Consider the following 21313-nt stretch of genomic DNA (forward strand, 5'->3'; position numbering starts at 1 on the left):
AGGAGCCACGCCTGCAGATGGCGTGAAGAGCTGACGCTGGCTGCGCATCGTGACCCCTGCTAACTACCCCCCGCCCCAGGTATTTACGCTTTTTTTTAAAAAAAAGGTTTTTCCTCAGTTCATGCCACCTGACAGAAAAAAGAAATCTAGCACTACACAGGCTTCTTTAAAGTTCTGTGCTTACAACTCACTTTAATGTTTATGAACCAGACCATAATTTTTAGGAGAATTAATTTCTAAAAGTATTTCCTGAAAGCTCCTCCAAAGTCATCCAAATGGGACGTGCTGACGCAGTCAGATGGAAGCAGAGCACCCCCAACACTGACGGCAGCCTGGGTCTCCAGAAGGCTCGCGGCACCCCACTGGTGGGCATTTGAAAACTGCTCAGGAAGATGGCAGTGAGCTTCTAGAGCAGGGTTTTAACCTTCTCTTTGTGCCCGCGACCTCTCTGGCAGTTTGATGACACCTGCTGAACCCTTCTAAGAAACATATTTTAAATGCATAAAATACACAGGACTGCAAACAAAGTTAATTATATTGAAACCCGTCATCTAAGTATTAGGGGACGAATGGGCTTCTCGAACAAAGTAGGTGGGTCTCAGGTCACTTCACAGGAGTGCTAAGCATAAAGGAGACTTTAAGACGCTTTCTACAACTGAACTGTGAAATCAAAGTATCTGTGACTCCATCTGTGACCAAGTCACAGATACTGTTGGTACGACTGTGGATTCCTGCCTGCTTCCATAAAGGCAGGGAATGCTCAATTCCCAGTTAGAGGCTGGAGAAAGTGAAGTTGTGACGGCTTCTACTCTCCACGGCTAGGAGTTCCTACTGGGACACTCACACCTAACCGTGCCCACCAGAGGGGCAGCCCGCCACTGCCCTCCCCACCTTGTTTCTTCACAAATACGAAGGACCTGAACAGTATTCACATAAGCATGCCACATAAAAACAAGCCCTGGAAAACCCTCGCAGTCACTTTGGAGGTCAGGTGTTTTTCATGAAAAAAAAAAAAAAAAAAAGTGTGTGTTTTTTTACTAAAGAGACAGGGTCTCGCTCTGTTGCCCAATCTGACCTCTAACTCTTGGCCTCAAAAGTGGTCTTCCAGCCGGGCGCGGTGGCTCACGCCTGTAATCCCAGCACTTTGGGAGGCCGAGGCAGGCGGATCATGAGGTCAGGAGATGGAAACCATCCTGGCTAACATGGTGAAAACCCATCTCTACTAAAAGTATTTTTAAAAATTAGCTGGGCGTGGTGGCGGGCGCCTGTAAGTCTCAGCAACTCAGGAGGCTGAGGCGGGAGAATGGTGTGAACCCTGGAGGTGGAGCTGACAGTGAACCGAGATTGCGCCACTGCACTCCAGCCTGGTGGTCCTCCACCAGATCAGACCTGTTGATGGATGAAAACTGTCTGCTTTCTCCTGTGGCGGGAGAAGACGATTCATTCCTTTTGGAAGGAAACCTGAATGAGGACTGCAAGCCTCTCATTTTACCAGACACTAAACCCAAAATTAAGGATAATGGAGATCTGCTTTTGTCAAGCCCCAATAATGTAACACTAACCCAAGTGAAAACAGAAAAGGAAGATTTCATCGAACTCTGCACCTCTGGGGTAATTAAGCAAGAGAAACTGGGCACAGTTTACTGTCAGGCAAGCTTTCCTGGAGCAAATATAATTGGTAAAAAAATGTCTGCCATTTCTGTTCATGGTGTGAGTACCTCTGGCGGACAGATGTACCACTGTGACATGAATACAGCATCCCTTTCTCAACAGCAGGATCAGAAGCCTATTTTTAATGTCATCCCACCAATGCCCATTGGTTCTGAAAACTGAAATAGGTGCCAAGGATCTCGAGATGACAACTTGACTTCCTTGGGGACTCTGAACGTCCCTCGTCGAACGGTTTTTTTTTTTTCTTTTTTTTTTGAGACAGAGTCTCGCTCTGTCGCCCAGGATGGAGTACAGTGGTGTGATCTTGGCTCACCTCAAGCTCTGTCTCCCAGGTTCAAGCGATTCTCCTGCCTCAGCCTCCCAAGTAGCTGGGACTACAGGTGCCCGCCATCACGCCCGGCTAATTTTTTGTATTTTTCGTAGAGACGGGGTTTCACCGTGTTAGCCAGGATGGTTTCGATCTCCTGACCTCGTGATCTGCCCGACTCGGCTTCCCAAAGTGCTGGGATTTCAGGTGTGAGCTGCCGCACCCGGCTGAACAGTTTTTTCTAATGGCTATTCAAGGTAAGATAAGTGTTTTTCTGTTTCTTAAGAATGGTACATTTAGGATAGATTAATATATGTAAATCTTCATTTATTTGTATGTGTTCTCTAAAGATTCATGTGCTATTTTATATGAGTAAGTTTAAGTGGCCTTTTGAAAGTAGGAAGGGTAGACAAAAGGTCTACCCAGGTTTTTTCCTTAAATAGTGGTATTCAGTACAACATTGGCAAATGATAAGGATTTTAACATTTTAAAAATAATATTGCTCATTATTTAATAGATATCTTAATGAAAAATTATATAAATTCAGAAGAGTATCATGTCTCATAATATCATATTATGTTGTGCATGTTCACCCAGCTGTTTTAGAACATGTTCTTATATTACAATAAATGATACCCTTAATTACATAGTCAAAAAAAAAAAACCACACAAGTGGTCCTCCACCTCACCCTCCAGAGAAGCTGGGACAACAGGAGGTGCATGCCACTATGCCAGGCTTAACCTACAAACAGCTCCTTATCATCTACTGCCTCAAGTTCAAACCCCTTCCCCCGTTTTTTAGGACACTGCTAGATGTTTTTCCTAACTTAACTTCTAAAGTCTTGTTATTTCCTAACCTAGGGGTTCTCGACCGGGGGCAATTTTTGTCCCCAGGGGACATTTGGCCACGTCTGAAAACATTTTCTCTGAACTGGGGTGGGGATCCTCATGGCATGCAGCCAGTGGAGACCAGCGATGCTGTTAAACATCCTGCAGTGCCCAGGACAGGTCCAGAGCAAGGAAGGACCTGGCCCCGGGCCTCAGGAGTGCCAAGGCTGAGAGGCCCTCCCCGATACAGTTTACTTTCCCTAACACTGAGTACTGCGTCTGCATGTGGAATACCTGGGAGCTGGCAAACCAGGTAGGCTGAGAAAGCCAGGTCTAGACATGTCTGAAAATAATACAGTCAGTTTAAAAAGCCAGGTGTCAATGGAATGCCTAAGATGTCAAGACACATTGTGAGAGACCATGAAGAATAAAAGAACAAAAAGTACTAGTGTTTTCGTCTGTCTGTTTTTTGGAGACATGGTCTACGTTGCCCAGGCTGGTCTCAAACTGCCAGGCTCAAGTCATCCTCCTGCCTTAGCCTCCTGAGCAGCTGGGACCACAGGTATGAGACAATGTACCTGGCTATAACCACCTTTTGTACAGTTCTTCCCAAGTATCCATTATGCAGGCATGTGCGATCATCTATCTGATCCCTGCAGTAAGCGTGATGTACACAGATCAATTATCTCCATGTTAAAAACAAGAAAAACTGAACGTCAGTCCCTAAGTGCCTTCCCCAAGGTCATCTGGCCAGTAGGGAGCAAAATCAAGTGCAGACTTGAGGTCCTGTAACTACAGAGGTCTGTGATTTGTGCAGATTAAATCCAAGGAGGCGAGCGGAGGACAGCGGTCAGGAGATATCTTTGGAGACCACAGTGCTGGGTCCACACGGGGCAGCCCCTGTTTCCTCCACTATGGGATGGAAATAATGGCACCTACCTAAGGCTTTTGTAAGAATTAAGTAAAATGCATTTCTAGTGCTTAGTGAACCAGAAAAATGTTAGCATGAAAAATGTTAGTTGCTATTATTGTGGTGCTTGTGGTGTAGCTAGAGGGCAATTAAATTGCTTCAGTGCTGTGACAGAGACTCGGAGCTCTGGGAGGATCCAGGAGGGGCACTGGGAACTGGGCCTCCCAGAGGGCAGGGCTCCCTGTGTCTGCAGCATCTACTGCACCCCTGTGGGCTGCATACCCCCAGAAGCACCAAGGATGAGGACAGAGCCACCCACAGCCACCCCAGCTCCGTGTTCCCTGCACTGGGGGCCCGGGCCTATCTTCACAAGTAGAGACTCTACCATGACATGTGATCGTCTGTTCTAAAACCAGTGCACTTGCCACGCACAGTGGCTCATGCCTGCAATCCCAGCACTTTGAGGGGCTAAGGCAGGAGGATCGCTTGAGCCCAGTAGTTCAAAACCAGCCTGGGGTCAGGAGTGAGGGCTCACACCTCTAATCCCAGCACTTCGGGAGGCTTAGGCAGGTGGAACTCCTGAGGTCAGGAGTTCAAGACCAGCCTGGGCAACATAGTGAGACCACATCTCTACCAAAATCTAGAAATTACCTGGGCATGGTGGTGTGTGCCTGTACCTAGCTAATCAGGAGGCTGAGGTAAGGGGATCACTTCAACCTGGGAAGTTGAAGTTGAGGCTGCAATGAGCAATGACTGCATCAATGCATTCCAATCTGGGCGACAGCACGAGAAGCCAACTCAAAAAATAAATAAATAATGAAAACAAGTGCATGACAGCTTGAATAATTATTTAATTACTTGGACTACAGTTAAAATGTTCTCAGGAGTCATATGCTCATAGAGCTGCAGGTGGGTGGCCTCGTCCTCAGCCGAGTGTAAACTGGGGCCACTGTTTGGACAGCAACAAGGCAGGATGTGATGAACTTTTTTTTCCATCTGTAGCTTTTCACCCACTAATCCCACTGGGAGGAGTCTGCTCTTAGGATACAGTCAATCAGCAACGTAGTCAAAGGTTTGTGTGTAAGGAGATTTATCTCAGCTTGAGCAAAAAGAAGAACAAACAACATAAACATCCCAGCAACAGATTACTACTGAAATAGGTCACTAAATGTGCATGTCCAGATGACTGAATATTATGCAGTCTTAAAAGGCATGCAGGATGCTCACAGATAATGTGAAAACGGGCAGAACGTACGTCAGTTGTTCAGGCACTGAGAAAAGACAAAGGTATACCAAAATATTAATAGCATTTATCTCTGGGTAAGTTTTATTTTTCTGTTTTCCAATTTTCCTGTGAGGAACAATCACTACTTTTAGAATTTAAACAAGTTACAGATATTAAGTCTAAATATAAATACCTCCCTACAAGAAATGAATGACACGAAAAGTATAGAAAAAGCAAGTTTCTGAAACCATCACCACACTTTCCTTCCACACATATCCCAAGGCCAGGCACGCCAGGGGCCAACATGAACTCCGAAGCGTCCACCCCATGAACAAAGCCAGGCCCGTCAGGGGCCAACATGAACTCCGAAGCGTCTACCCCATGAACAAAACACAGTAAACACGACTATGAAAAAAGAGTGCTTTCAATTTGTTTTCCAATTAACCTGCCTCTATACAGCAAGGAGTAACATGTGTTAAATACTTTTAAGTCAATGTAAAAAACGTAAAACATAAAAAGAAAAATGATTTGTAAGCATTTTACTAAAATAGTCATTACGTGTCTCTAAAAACCAGAACAAGAAGACAGATAGTTTAAGAGTGAAAGCTATTTGCTGACTGAGGCCAAGTGAAAGCCAACGCTAACCAAAAAAACATTTTCCATGTAAAAACATTCCTTTTAATATTTCTTACCCTAGAGCTCTACTCATTAAAAAGAGAAAGAGAGAAAAAAGATCACTGCTCAAAATCTCAGCAAAGGGAACCCAGTACTTAACTAGACAAGCTCCCAGAGTGACCAGATGCAAATCTCTTTCACAAATAGCCACAGGGCAGCACAGCCTCCCCTAGGAACACCAGCCCTAACTGCCTACCCATGGGTGCTTCCAGACCTCCAGGTGCCAAGACATCCCACCAGGGGCCAACCACATTGGACCTCTGGGGTAAGGCTTGCCTACAGCCAGCCTCCAATACACCCAGAATCCCTCTTCCAGAGACTGCCTGTAGAAACAGCAGGGAGTCTGAAGTCGAGAGCCCTAGGTAGGCTAAAGACATACTTTCCTAGTCCTGTAATCCCATAAAACAGGGTTAAAAGGGCATCTTAACAGATTGACTTCAGAGAGCACACCAGCATCTTGCTTGCACTCATGAGCAGCAACTCATTTCTGCCTTCCTAGCTCCTCCTTGCCCTCCTGTCCAGCAGCGACTTACTCACCACTACGGTCGGAGGCCGGCAATGACGCTGACCTTCATTGTTGACCAGATTCTGACTACTTCTGTCTTCCAGTGTTTCCCAGCAACTACTACCTTCCACTAAAAAAATGACTTTATGCAACAGGAGAGAAAATGCCTGCACAGACAAGTGCAAGTGTCAATAAAGCTGGGGTGGGGGTAGGGGCGGAACTGAAGTAAGTCAGAGGAACATAACAGTGAAAAAGTGTCAACTTCCTGCAGTGATGCCAAATGCCGGCCCTAGACTCAGACCCTTGGGAGGGCCAGCCCCCATCACTAGCCATGAGACACAAGTGATGTGACCTTTCCAAGCCTGTGTCCCTATCTGTAAAGTGGAGACAGTCACCATATTGACTTCCGAGGGTTGGTGCAAGGATTGAAGTAGGCAGTCCACCAAGCGTGGCTCTCAGGATGGAGCCTGGCAAACAGCAAGCACCCAATCCACAGCCACAGGGATGCAGGTTGGCACAGTGCACCGAGGCACGCATGCAAAGCCTCTCCCTCAGAGCTTCCCTTTCAAGACGGCCCCACAGAGCAGACCACCAGCAGCACCGCTATGGCGTGGGCAGGGTCGGGGAGAAACCAATCAAAGGCTGCTCGAAAAAGGTACAACATCCGCAGTTAGGAGTAACAGGTGACAGCAAGGGAACACAGATGCAACCCTGACAGGACGTGGCCATGTGGGAACAAGCAACCTAATCTCAATCATCTCTGAAGACAACACCGTCAGAAAGTAAAGCAATACGGTCACCATAATGGTCCCTTCCCCCCCAAGAAAAATTCACTTTCTATTTTTTATTTTTGAGATAGGGTCTCGCTCTGTTGCCCAGGCTGGAGTGCAGTGGCACAATCGCAGCTCAGTGCAACCTCCCACCTCAACCTCCTGAATAGCTAGGACTACAGGCATGTACCACAGTGCCCAGCTAATTTTTTATTTTTCGTACAGATGGGGGTCTCCCTATGTTGCCCAGGCTGGTCTTGTACTACTGGCCTCAAGAGATCCTCCCAACTCGGCCTCCAAAAAGTGCTGAGTGGGATTACAGGCATGAACCACTGCACCCAGCGTAAGAAAAAATTTAAATTATGTGACACTCGTAATGTTAGAAACAGTGAGCTGCAACAGCTTCGGGGCAGAGGCCGCAGCTAGCACCCTCTCCATTGCAGGCATAGGTACAATCTAATTCCACTGATGCCACATCCAAGAGGATGGCAGATGAGACATCCCCTGACGTGACTTTTTTTTTTTTTTTTGGAGACGGAGTCTCGCTCTTGTTCCCCAGGCTGAAGTGCAATGGTGCGATCTCGGCTCACTGCAACCTCCACCTCCTAGGTTCAAGCGATTCTCCTGCCTCAGCCTCCTGAGTAGCTGGGATTACAGGCAGACACCACCATACCCAGCTAATTTTTGTATTATTACTAGAGACGGGGTTTCACCATGTTGGCCAGGCTGGTCTCAAACTCCTGACCTCAGGTGATCCACCTGCCTTGGCCTCCCAAAGTGCTGGGATTACAGGTGTGAGCCACAGTGCCTGGCCTATCTTCGGGACTTTTGATGTTAAGTACATACTATACACAATATTGTTATCGTGAATATTTGGCCAGGAATATGCTTAAACACCGGGGTTTTCTTAGAGAAGCTGGCTAAATGTCTAATTACAGTAAATAAACTACACCATAATGACCATTTTGGTTCCTACCATAACATACAACTCCCTGAGATGGGCCATTCAAAGCAGTGAGCACATTCAAGCAGCTGCTTTATAGCCCTCTGGGAATACTAGCCACAGTATAGGTTCAGTTTCAGAACATTTAGGCCTCTAGGATGGGAAAGAACAGGACTTGAAGAGGCCAGAAGGAGCAAGAAACCCCTGGTTGAAAACAAGAGTGCATCCAAGGTCCAGAAAGTGTCAGTAAAATCGGCTAGCAGGCTTTGTTTCTGCAGGCACCACAAACTCTATTCCAGGAGTCTTCTTGGGACACCCCACTATGAACAAGGCATTGCTGCTTCAGAGCCAAGGACCCCATGTCTTACTGTCAGCCATGCAACAAAAGATAAGACCAGAAAGGGCTCACCTGGATTGATCACAGAAGACATTTAGGCCAGAAAGTTTCAGATTTACCTTCCACTGCAGCTACGACCAGACCCTCACACCCAGGCACCTGGTATCTGCCCAACTGAACTTCACGCCTACAGGTGAAGCCTGGCCCAGGCCTGCTTCTCCGGCGAGTTCACCACACGCCTGACTCTCCTTCCCATGGCTGACCACCACCAGGGGCCAGAGCATGTAGACAACCATTCCACTGACATCCTCCAGATGGACCCGTGACTTCAAGGCACTGGGCCATCCTAGCCTTCTCTCTGTACAGCACCTCATCCTTTTAACAGCACATATTCCGGCTAGTATAAAACCCCCCTTTACAGCCGCCCTTCGTCAGGGATAATGAATCCTTCCTAGAACACATGGTTCATATTTATTTCTGCAACCCTTGGAGTATATAAAGCAGGTGGTTCTACTTTCAGTAATGGCTGAGACATTGGACCAATCCTCTTGCAGATAACTATAAATTCTGGACAAAGCATAAAAAACAACAAACTGAACAGGACCAAGAACAAGCAGAAACTGGAGGGGGCCTGTGCCCAGAGCGAGCTGAGCACTGCATGGGTTTCCTGTCCTGGGGCAGAACCTGGTCCTCATCAGAGAAGGAGGGCAGCTTAAAGCTCATAGAAAATCCCATAGTCTCACTTGAAAAACCAGAGAGGGGAATTCTGGTAGACAACTGCAGCTGGAAAGCAACGGGGTAAACCTGGAAGGGAGAGCACCCTGGGAGAGGACACTATGCTCTGCACATCAACTCTGTGTGAGCCCTGAAACAGGCAGGCACAGGGCAGGTCGAGGACAGCAAGGTCACACGACAGCAACTGAGCAGAGATTTTAGCTGCTGCTAACACAAGAAGAGTATCTGGAGTTTGAGTCCAGCCAAACTGACTGCCTGCTAAAACAAAGCATCATCAGTCTTCAGGAGGACAGAATGAAGTCCAGAGTTTCTACAATGGATAACTCACAAAATCCAAGAAGCAGTCACAATTATTAGACAAGGAAACAAAGAAAAACATAACCTATACAAAAAGGAAAGGGTTAGCTCTGGAGACCAGGCACAGGACACTCCCACGTTGGCAGCACAGACAGGGACTCAGCAGCCCTTACAACAGGGCTCAGGAACAGAAAGGAAATGGGACTTGGGCTGGACAAGCCAAACGGGTCTCAAGAGAGAAACAGAACATTTTTTAAAAAGCGGAAATTCCAGTGCCAGGTGCAGTGGCTCACGCCTGTAACCCCAGCACTTTGGGAGACCGAAGCAGGCAGATCACCTGAGGTCAGCAGTTCAAGACTAGCCTGGCCAACATGGCGAAACCCTGTCTCTACAAAAAATACAAAAATTACCTGAGTGTGGTGATGGGCGCCTGTAATCCCAGCTACTCGGGAGGCTGAGACAGGAGAATCGCTTGAACCCAGGAGTTGGAGGCTGCAGTGAGCCGAGAGCATGCCACTGTACTCCAGCCTGGGTGACAGAGCAAGACTCTGTCTTAAAAGAAAGGAAATTCCAGAACTAAAAAATGCTATTTCTAAACGAAGAAAAATCCCGTGGATGAGCTTTAACAGCAGACTGGAGATAACAGAAGACTCAATGAATCTGAAGATGGATCAATAAAAAGTATCCAACCCAAACAGAGAGAGAAAAAAAGATCTGAAAGGAAAACAATCGAACAAAGCTTCAGGGACAATATCACACAGTTTAATATACCTAGAGCTGGAGTCCCATAAGGAGAAGAGAGATTGAGGCAGAAACACATTTTGGAGAAATTATGGCTGAAAATTTCCCACAGTTGGCAGAAGGCGTGAATTTACAGATCCAGTAAGTTCAGGACACCAAATAAGATAAATTCAACAAAACACTTGGACACATCACAGTCAGGCTGCTCAAATACCAAAGACACAGACCATCTTAGAGCCAGCTGGAGAAAAACAACTTGTGAGCACAGGGGAGCAGCCAACAGCGGAGTCCTGGAGGAGAGACAGGGTCTCGACTTCTCTCAAAGTCCCAGAAGAAGCAAGCTGCCAACACAAAGGACTTCACATGCAGCGCAAACACCCTTCAATAGTATGGGTGAAAGTGAAACATGTTCTGATAAAAGAAAACTAAGAGCCTTTCTTGCCAGCACACCTACACTCCCAAAAATACTAAAGCGAGTTTGCCAGACTGAAAGGATATGGTAACAAACTGGATCAGTAAGGAATGAAAAGCACCAAAATGGTAAATAGGCCTAGTTCCACTTAGGGGTTGGGGGAAAAAAGGTCCATTTGTGAGTATATAGAAAAGACAATATTTTCCTCGTAATTTTTTTAAAGGTACATTCACACTGAAGCAAACAATTCTGTGTATGCTGTGATGTCTACAGCACAGATGTAATATGTACACTTGCCACAGCAAGGACCAGGAAGGCACCTGGTTGCAAGACAGTGGCCAGCTTCTTACACTGCACAAGGCGTGACACAGTATTAACTCTAAGCAGACTGGAAAGTTCAGTATCTACACTGGCATCCCTAGACCAGTCACTAAAATCATGCAACAAAGGAAGCCAACAGATAAAATGGAATTCCATGAATCTGCTTAAATGAAGTTTTAGAAATGGCAAAACTAATCAATGGTGGATAAGAAACAAAACAGAGGGAAAGAGTTTTTTTTTTTTTTTTTTTTTGAGACGGAGTCTCGCTCTGTCACCCAGGCTGGAGTGCAATGGCGTGATCTCGACTCACTGCGAGCTCCGCCTCCTGGATTCATGCCATTCTCCCGCCTCAGCCTCCCGAGTAGCTGGGACTACAGGCACCCGCCACCTCGCCCGGCTAATTTTTTTTGTATTTTTAGTAGAGACAGGGTTCCACCATGTTAGCCAGGATGCTCTCGATCTCCTGACCCTGTGATCTGCCCGTCTCGGCCTCCCAAAGTGTTGAGATTACAGGCATGAGCCACCACACCCGGCCAAGGGAAAGAGTTAAGGTCTGAGGGTAGGGGGTGGAGAAGGTGGCAACTGCCTGGAAAACAGCGGGAGGGAATTCTCTGGGCTGACAGTGATACTGCACAAACCCCCATCAAGGCTTATGTCTCTGTCAAAACTGAAGCGGTGGGCCGGGCACATCTGAGTGGTGAAAACAGTCAGATGATACACTTAAAATAAGTGCATTTCACTAAATGTAGGTTTTACCTTTAAATGAAAAGAAAAAAAAAGGAACCCCAACAAAATATTGGACTGCGGTACTGAGGACTATCATTTACATACTCAGTGCTGAAAGAATAAAAACGAGCCGCTGGGGCCAAGGCAGGGAGAGGAGCTTTGTCACCAAGATCGTGGATCCCACCTAGGGCCGGCTGCACACATGGGGCAGCCCCAGGCATAGGCAGAGCCGGCGGAAGCCGGGGATGAGATCACACTCCCTACTTCTACCAGCCACAGAGTCTGGGGCTCTCTTCCTCGTCTCATTTCATATTCCTCAGGTTTTTCCTCTCACTTTGAAAGATGAAGTCAACACACAAACAATTTTAACTTCACATAATAAAAATAGCCATTAACTAATGTCACCTTTGTCAAATTATACTTAACCTCTCTGTGTCTGTTTTCTCACTGCTAAAACAGGGACAAAAATATAACCTAACTCATGGATTAAACGAAATACATGCGACGCCCTCAGAGCAGCCTCCTGCACCTGGGAACACTGACACGCCCCACTGCATCCCCCCAAGCCTGCTGCCCTCACCGCACACACCTGGGAACACTGACACGCCCCCACTGCATCCCCCCGAGCCTGCTGCCCCTCACCGCACACACTTGGAGAACACTGACACGCCCCCACTGCATCCCCCCGAGCCTGCTGCCCCTCACTGCACGCACCTGGAGAACACTGACACGCCCCCACCGCATCACTCCCCTTGCAGCCTGCCGCCCCTCATTGCACACACCTGGGGAACACTGACACGCCCCCACCACACCCCCCTGAGCCTGCTGCCCCTCACCGCACACACCTGGGAACAATGACACGCCTCCACGGCAAGGCTCCCCGAGTCTGCTGCCCATCAATGCACGCATCTGGAACACTGACAAGCCCCCACGCATCGCTCCTCCCTGTAGCCTGCTGCTCCTCACCTCCTATCTTTATTAGCAATTGTAAAAGGAAAAGTAACATTGATAAATTACCCTCCTCAATACAATATTAATGGTATGCTAGTTTAAAAGCCTTACACCTATTTAAACAACCCACACATAAAAGTGCTTTGAGAAATGACACAGTGCACGATGTGTGGCACAGTATTAACTCTAAGCAGACTGTGGAAAGTTCAGAATCTACACTGTCATCCCTAGACCAGCCACTAAAATCAGGCAACGAAAGAAGCCAACAGATAAAATGGAATTCCATGATTCTGCTTAAATGAAGTTTTAGAACAGGCGAAACTGACCAGTGGTGGAAAAGAAACAGAATCGAGGAAAAGAATAGAAAAAACGCCCGGAAGTCGGGGTGCGGAGAAGGTGGGCACTGACTGGAAAACGGCATGAGTTCTCACATAGGAAAGATCCTCTCCCAGGAGCCTGGAGTCAGGAGAATCTCCCAGAGGTGGCGTGCGAGTTCTGTGAGGATCTATTTGTGTCCGGGTCGAGTTTACACACCACACAGTGCTTCCCACACAACCCCAATACTCCATGCTTTCAAAGTATCTCATTAATTTTACTAATCTTTTTTCTTTTTTTTTTTTCTAAGACAGAGTCTCACTGTTGCCCAGGTTGAAGTGCAGTGGCTCGATCTTGGCTCACTGCAACCTCTGCCTCCCAGGTTCAAACGATTCTCCCGCCTCAGCCTCCCAAGTAGCTGGGATTACAGGCACACGCCACCACGCCCGGCTAAATTTTGTATTTTTAGTAGAGATGGGGTTTCACCACATTGGTCAGGCTGGACTCAAACTCCTGACCTTGTGATCTGCCTGCCTCGGCCTCCCAAAGTGCTGGGATTACAGACATGAGCTATCGCGCCAGGCCAATTTTACTAATTTTACTATAACTAGGTTGTTAGCATTATTCTCAAGCTTTTAAATTTTATTAAAGTGTCCAAAATAGAGTAAGGCTGAGGGTTGTTCCTCTTCCCCGTACATTAAATCTCTTCCTATTCCAAACAGTTTAATCTTTTTTCAATTCTAGACTATAATACTTCTAAAAACTAGTTCCTATATATACATGTTTTAATTAGAGTCAGGATACGCCGGGCACGGTGCTTCACCACCTGTAATCCCAGCACTTTGGGAGGCCGATGCGGGCATATCACCTGAGGTCAGGAGTTCGAGACCACCCTAACCAACATGGTGAAACCCTATCTCTACTAAAAATACAAAAAGTAGCCGGGTGTGGTGGCGTGTGCCTATAATCCCAGCTACTCAGGCAGCTGAAGCAGGAGAGTCGCTTGAACCCGGGAGACAGAGGTTGCAGTGAGCTGAGATCACACCACTGCACTCCAGCCTGGGCAACAGTGCGAGACTCCGTCTCAAAAAAAAAAAAACAAGAAACCTAAGGATATAATTTCTTTCTGGCTTTCTGGTAATTCTATTGATGCTTTTATGCAAATGTCCCAAACAGACAAATGACTCCATAATGCTCCCTTCTTAAGAGTTAATCTGATGTCACTGTTGAAAGTATAAAAGAAATAAATGAAACTTTAATTAGAATGAGTAACAGTTTTTCAATTTATTGACATTATGCAGCAAACTAAAACAGACATTATGTAGCAAACTAAAACATCAAGGCTTACCATGATTTAAAGTTTTAAAAGCATTAAAGAAATATAATCCAAACAAACTTACTTATAGAACTAAAAATGTTACTCCATGGAAATGAACTCATCCACACACAGGCCTCCACAGGCTCCACAGGAGCGGAGGCCACCAAAGCACCATGATGCCATGCGGCTTCTTCTGAGCTCTCAGCTGACGCATTCACAACCTTGTATGTGTGCCACCCCGGTAACCTAAAGCTCAACTCGGGTGTCACAGAGTTTCTCCCAATGAAAGCTTCTGTATGCTAGTTTCTTCCTTTTTTTTTTTTTTTTAAATAGAGACGGGTTTTTGCCATGTTGCCAGGCTGGTCTTGAACTCCTGGCCTCAAGTGATCCACCTGCCTTGGCCTCCCAAAGTGCTGGGGTTACAGGTGTGAACCAGTGCACCTGGCCTTGCATGCCAGCTTTTGAAAAATATAAAATTAAAAATAAGAAAGTAGGGCCAGGCACGGTGGCTCACGCCTGTAATCCCAGCACTTTGGGAGGCCGAGGCGGGCGGATCATGAGGTCAGGAAATCAAGATCATCCTGGCTAACATGGTGAAACCTCGTCTCTACTAAAAATACAAAAAATTAGCTGGGCGAGGTGGCGGGCGCCTGTAGTCCCAGCTACTCAGGAGGCTGAGGCAGAAGAATGGCGTGAACCCAGGAGGCGGAAGCTTGCAGTGAGCCAAGATCGCACCAATGCACTCCAGCCCAGGCGACAGAGTGAGGCACTGTCTCAAAAATAAATAAATAACAAAGTAGAATACCGATGTTAAACTTCACGTTACACTTCACTAGAATCTACAGCTACATAATATATAAGTAGTAGTCATTGGATAAAGGCAAAAATTAAAAAGATAAAAAGTACGAGTTGGTAACAGGAGTTACTACTGTGGCCACTGAAAAGAAAAACCCGAAGGGAAAAAAGCACTTGCACTACAGCGACTTTTCATCCACCCAACACCTCCCGCCCCTGGGTTTAACGAATGCTCCACAGGTGAGCCCCTAGTAGGTGGTAGGAACTGCTGGGTTCTAGTGATGTAAACAGGCAGTCTCTGTCAAAGTCAAAGTCTTGAGGGCAGAAACAGAACATAGCACATAAGGTCTAGCATAAGGATGCAACAACAAAATGACTGGTATCGATGAACCAATAATGGGGATGGGGGTATCCGGTGTCCAGTCTGAGAGAACAGCCTCTCCCAGGGCGCAGGAGAGAGAAAGCACAGTGAGGAAGAACTGTGCCCACAGACAGAGGTGTGTACGGACAGGTAGGGGACACATCACAAAGGTCATGGCACATCATGCTAAGACCTATAAGCCAGAAATGAGGCTCCTGCATGCTTTTGACCAGGACCATTCCAGTGACACAAGGGAACTGATGTTAGAGGCTAAGAGGGGGCCAGTGAGACCAGAGGGGGTTATGGAGGCAGACCCAGGCCAGGGAGACCAAAAAGGGTTACCAGAAGGCAGACCCAGGCCAGGAGACTAGAATGCTAATGAGGCTAGACCTAAGTCAAGGTCAGAGTGGGGCACATCAGGGTTACTTCTAAAAAGAGCTAAGGTACCAATGTTTCTGAACTGTTCAATTAGAAAACAAAACGGAGCAGCTATGGACTTGTTTCTTGTAGACGTTAAACACTGACATCAGCTGACTTGCATTCATTCTAATACAGATTTCTGATCGGAAGCAAAGTGGAGTTAGGCTAGGCTGGGGCCACGCTGGTTTCCTGAAGACTATTCTAATCTATGTCCTGCTTCCCTGGCATCCTGCCTCAAATCTAAGCCTGCGTCCAGAGAAGTGTGCCATATATGTGACCACCATGGCAAGTGTGGTAGGGAGAGAAACGGGGGAGAAAGGGGAAGTGGGAGGAGAAAGGAAGAAGAGGAAGAAAGGAAAGCAGGGGGGAAAGAAAGGGAGATTCTGAGGGAACACTGAATCGGGGCTGTAACGGTGTCACTGGAGACAAATCTAAAGATATTTAGGACTTGTTCATAAACCAGCTGGAGGGGATAAAAAAAGGGCATCTCTATGGCAGGCCTGGGCCTCTGGCTGGAGGGAATTAGAAGGGAAGGACAGAGCAGGTCAGGGTTGGTGTTTTGGTCTGTTTTGTGTTCCTGTAACAGAATACCACAGAGCAGGTAATTTATAAAGAAAAGAAGGGTATTTCTTACAGTTCTGGAGGCTGAAAGTCCAACAGCAAGAGCCTGCATCTGCTGAGGGCCTTCCTGCTGGGACATCCCATGGTGGAAGGCAGAAGAGGGAAGGGTGACAGAGCCAGGGAACAAGCCAGCAAGAGGAGCCCCACACCGGCCTTTACAAAAGCACTCTCAGGTGACAAGGATATTACCTCACTGTAATGGCAGAGGCAGAGCCCTCGTGACCTACCCATGTCCCAACACTGCTGCACTGGGGATTAAGTTTCCGAGATGCAAACTTTGAGGGAAACACTGGACCCATGGCAGGCAGGAAGAGAGAAACATGCCTTTGCACACACTGAGCTACTACTGGGAACTGTCACTGGAAGCTGGAGGTCTGGTTGAGCCTTTAGGTTTTTGGGATTCATCAGTGAGACTGGCAAAAACCACAGCTGAAAAGGTCATGAATTATAAAGCAAAAAGAAAGAAAAAGAGAGAAGTCTGAGGAATAACATCATCAAAAGTGCAGAAAAGCAGAGGAGAAACTGAAAACAGATATCCAGAGAAGATGAAAACCAGCAGTGCCAGAACTGGCGGAGGCAGCGCAGATCCCAGCCGGCCGGCACACCCAGGCTGCAGAAGCCACCATCCGGGGGAGGTGCCTCACAGCCATATTTATTTCAAACAAAACCCAAAAAAACCTTTCCCGGGGATTCCTCTGTGTAGGAAAACCACAAAAACGAAGGAGAGGTAAGAAACATAACCGAGAGTATCCAATGAACCTGGCCAACATGAGGTCATCTGGATGGAGACATCCATGAAGTAGAACGCAGGGTCCAGAAGTGAACCAAATAGATGTGGGAGTATACGACAGAGACAGCTCAGATCTCGGAGAGCAGACTATTTAACAGATGGCACTGGGACAAATGGGCTGTCATCTGGAAAATATAAAACTAACTTTGTACCTTATACCAAATCAATTCCAGATGGATCCGTTTGGTATAAAAAGAGAATGACACAAGTTCTATAGACGACACTGCAGGGGACTGTCTTTAGAATGTACGGGGCGTCATGTGTATTATGTTCGCACAATACATGCGTATGTATAATATGTATGATGAGAAATGCATTATACATTATGCATTATGAGACAAAAGCCAGAAGCCATACCAAAAAGGACTGATAAATGTACCATTTAAAAAAAAAGAAGAGAAAATAACTGCATGGCAAAGTCAAAAGACAAGATTAAAAACCCAGAAAACAAATACATGCAATTCCTACTAAAGATGATTTCCTTGAAACTTACGGAGTTTCTAAAAACTAACAACCCAGCCAGGCGTGGTGGCTCACACCTGTAATCCCAGCACTTTGGGAGGCCGAGGTGGGTGGATCCCTTGAGGTCAGGAGCTTGAGACCAGCCTGGTCAACACGGTGAAACTCCAGCTCTACTAAAAACACACACACACACACAAATTAGCCAGGCTCAGTGGCACAAGCCTGTAATACCAGCTACTTGGGTGGCTGAGGCAGGAGAATCGCTTGAACCCAGGAGGCAAAGGTTGCAGTGAATTGAGATCACACCAGTGCACTCCAGCCTGGGTGATAGAGTGAGACTCTGTCTCAAATAAAGTAAAAATTAAAAAAAGAAAAGACCAACAACCCAACAGAGGTGAGCAAAGGAGACAAAATAGCTCACCAAAAATCAATGAAATAGTTTACTTGAAACAATATTCAACCTCACTCCTAAGATAAAACTACACCACACCCGGGTAAGTCTCCACCTAACAGAATGGCTGCGACCAGCAAGTGGCTAACTCACTGGGCTCGTTAAAGGTTAGAGAAACAGGCCTTGTACATGGCTGTGGGAATTCTGAAAGCAGATCTTGGCAACAGGTAAAATAAATGCAAAAGCACAGACCATTTGACCCAACTCCACCTGTGGATTTCTACTCCACAGACAGAGTTACCTGACTGCGACAGGTGCCATCTGTCGTCTGTAACATGTGGGTGACATGTACATAACATGTAAATGACACTGAACTGGTTGGTAATACGATGGAACAAAATGTTATCAATAGGGCCTGATTAAATAACACATTCGTGCCATGAACAAGCTCTTTATGGACTGACAGAGAAGCCTCATCTGGAAAGACTGCCAAGAGAAGACCAGGAGGCACCTGTGTGTGCAGTGGGACATCAGGTATCTACTTGTAAATACATATGGTTTCTCTGGAAGGTTCTACGAGGAAGTGTGCTATCTGCAAAGAGGGGAACTGGATGGCTGGGAGGAGGGTAAGAAACATGTTTTTTACTCGTGAAACAAAAGTTATCAACACCCAGGGAAAGGAGAACCTTGCCCGACCCTTAAAACATCCTGGGTGCCCTTCCCTGCCATCTGTGGGAGAAGGGACTTTCCATGCAGCTGCCTCTGGCACTTTTCCACTTCTTACCTCTGGTTACATTACCTATTTAAAATTTTTCTTCACTGAGGAGATTGCTGAATACTCTTCCGTAAAAACTGTTTTTGTCAAAGAGGTTCAAGGCAAAAGGCAGGTCACAGGAGGCTGAGGAATAACTGAAGGTGAGGAACTAGAGACAGCAGAATCGACTTCATGAAGCGTGGCTGTTACAGCATGATGAACAGCGTGTATGTAAGATCCTACGTGTATCTAAGCATGTGTATGGTGTCTTGAAAGAAAGTGTTAACGTATGTGTGCAGAAACATGTCTGGAAAGACACACATCTATTCGCATGGACCAGCACCAGCCAGCGGGATGGAAGGCCTTTTCTGCTAGCTGCTCAGGGAGGCCTCGGTGGTGAAGCCACCAAGAGAAGAGGGGCTGGTAGAGATGAGTGGTGTTAGAGGTGGGGTTTTGTTGGCTGGTAGAGGTGAGTGGTGTTAAAGGTGGGGTTTTGCTGAAAATAAATCAGAGAACCATTATGGTTCTGTTTATGGGTTGGGTGGGAAAATACCAGAGGTCAAAGACTAGATTGAAGGAGGGAGACAGAAATTACAACGTTCAAACGCTGATCTACCAGTGACCCTGAGGAAACAGAGGGGTGTGACCAAACTGTCAGCGAGGAACCAGCCTTACACAGAAAGGAAACACAGAGAAACTAAGGAGGCATCCAGGCCCAGATAACACATTTCAAGGGCGAGTGATTTTTCTGTGAGCCTGCAAAGCACCTGCCCCACTGGCAAGCTGGGTAGTGAATGGCAGGCGGGGGTCCACAGTGCCCCTCTTTGAGGGTGAGCGGCCGGGGCCAGGGCTTTGTGGCCAGCACGTGAAGTCCTGTCCTGCTTAATCATGCCCTGATCAGACATGACACACAGCTGCTGGAAGAGCAATTATTTGAAAGATACTCTGTCTTGCTTCTGTCTTCTCACTTTAAGTAGCTTTGGGTCTTTTAACCCAGAACAAAACAGAAATTGCTAAGAATTAACCTATTTTGTTAGTTCTGGATGATCTCTTTTTACCTTTGACAGGAAATGTTTCTACAATGTATCGGGTCTCTCTACAATAAAAACATCTACAGAGACTGGAGAAAAAAAATTACCTTGCTAAAACTAATTTCTAAACTGCATTATGTCAGACTAAAGTCTAAAACCAAAAGCCCTTCAATAATATACCCTAATAAGGTAACTTGCAGCAACAGTTCTTAAACTAATAAGATAACTACTGTTCCAACCGGCAGTTTCTCAGGGAAAAAAAAAAAAAGGAAGGATCTTTTTCTAAAATCTAATGCCTCTAAGGTGGGGGGCGGGGGAGAATACTAAAGGAGAAATTTTTCCTAGCATAACAAAAATTTCTTTGTCATCAATTCAACAAACAAAAATGCCCCAGCGCAAGTACCTCTTACTATTCTATTCTACTAGCCGGACTCTGGAGTTTTAAGACTCATGTAGATTTGTTGGAAAAGTATGTTAATCCAAAAGGTAAATGAAGTTTTACAGGACTAAAGAGAAAATGGGTAAACTAAAGCCTAAGTAAACGGTAAGCTTCACCTGCAGCAACAAGACTAACGTAGATGCTTATCTCCAATTATCTTCTCACTTGAACAAACAATACCATCATATTACTCATCACACCCAAATATGACACAGAATTTCCAGTTCCTACAACTATACTCGGAACACAGCACAAAACAGCAAAACTCAATTGTGTGTTCAATTAAATGAGGCAAATGTGAAGTAGCTCATGTCAAAGTAAATGGCCTTCATTTAATGTGAGGGCAAAGGACAGTAATTACAGTACCACATAATCCAAGCCATTACACAGTAGATGGCAGTGCTACTGCAGCTCCATCATGGCATCAACAAAAACACTACCACCAAGAAAGCAATCAGGACTGCATCCCGGCATGGTCATGCACTGCATAATGATGCTTCCATCACTGACAGACCGCACAGACCGGGGTCCTCTAAGATTCTAACACTGCATTTTTACTGTACCTATTCTGTTCTGAGAGACTGCACGGACCGGGGTCCTCTAAGATTCTAACACTGCATTTTTACTGTACCTATTCTGTTTAGAGACACAAATACCATTGGGTTACAACTGCCTACAGTATTCAGTAGAGCAACATGCTGCACAGGTTTAGAGCCAAGGAGCAATAGGCTCTACACTGTGGCCTGGGGTGTAGTGGGTTCTGCCACCTAGGTTTGTGTAAGTGCACTCTGTGGTACTCACACGACAAGATCAGCTCAGGACGCTTTTCTCAGAACATATCTGTGTCCTTAAGCAGCACGTGACTGTATGTCTAGATTCCAGTATCACGTACTGTACTTTACTATGAAACAGGACAGTATTTTAGACCTGTAACAGCTGGCCAAAAAAATAAAAAAAGATCCACTATGTGTTAGGATATTATCTCCTATAATGTAATAAAACAAGCGATGTATACAAAGACAGTCAGAAGACTTAGTTCACAGACAAGTTCATAGACCAGGCAGTTTCCAGCTGCCCAGGAGAACAAGTGTTAAAGATGGAGACAAAACAGTGCTTTTAGGTCACAGCTATTCCTTTAACCATCAGTGACAACAGCTGCTCCAGAGAGAGTCCGTTCTTATGGAATGCTAGATGACTCTTGGCTGCAACAGGCCCAGAGTTTAGGGCCGAAGGAGAAACCAAAAGAAGCCACTTACACTTTG

General features: G+C 46.2%; 1 protein-coding gene across 5 annotated transcripts in view; it reads right to left on the bottom strand.

Moving 5' to 3' along the window:
* The window catches only part of ZCCHC14 (zinc finger CCHC-type containing 14), an 88188-nt gene that overhangs the window by 60904 nt on the left and 5971 nt on the right, over positions 1-21313 (bottom strand). The gene's annotated exons all lie outside the window — the stretch shown is intronic.

Source organism: Trachypithecus francoisi, unplaced genomic scaffold (assembly GCF_009764315.1).
Source record: "Trachypithecus francoisi isolate TF-2019V2 unplaced genomic scaffold, Tfra_2.0 Lachesis_group10, whole genome shotgun sequence".
Lineage (NCBI taxonomy): Eukaryota > Metazoa > Chordata > Mammalia > Primates > Cercopithecidae > Trachypithecus > Trachypithecus francoisi.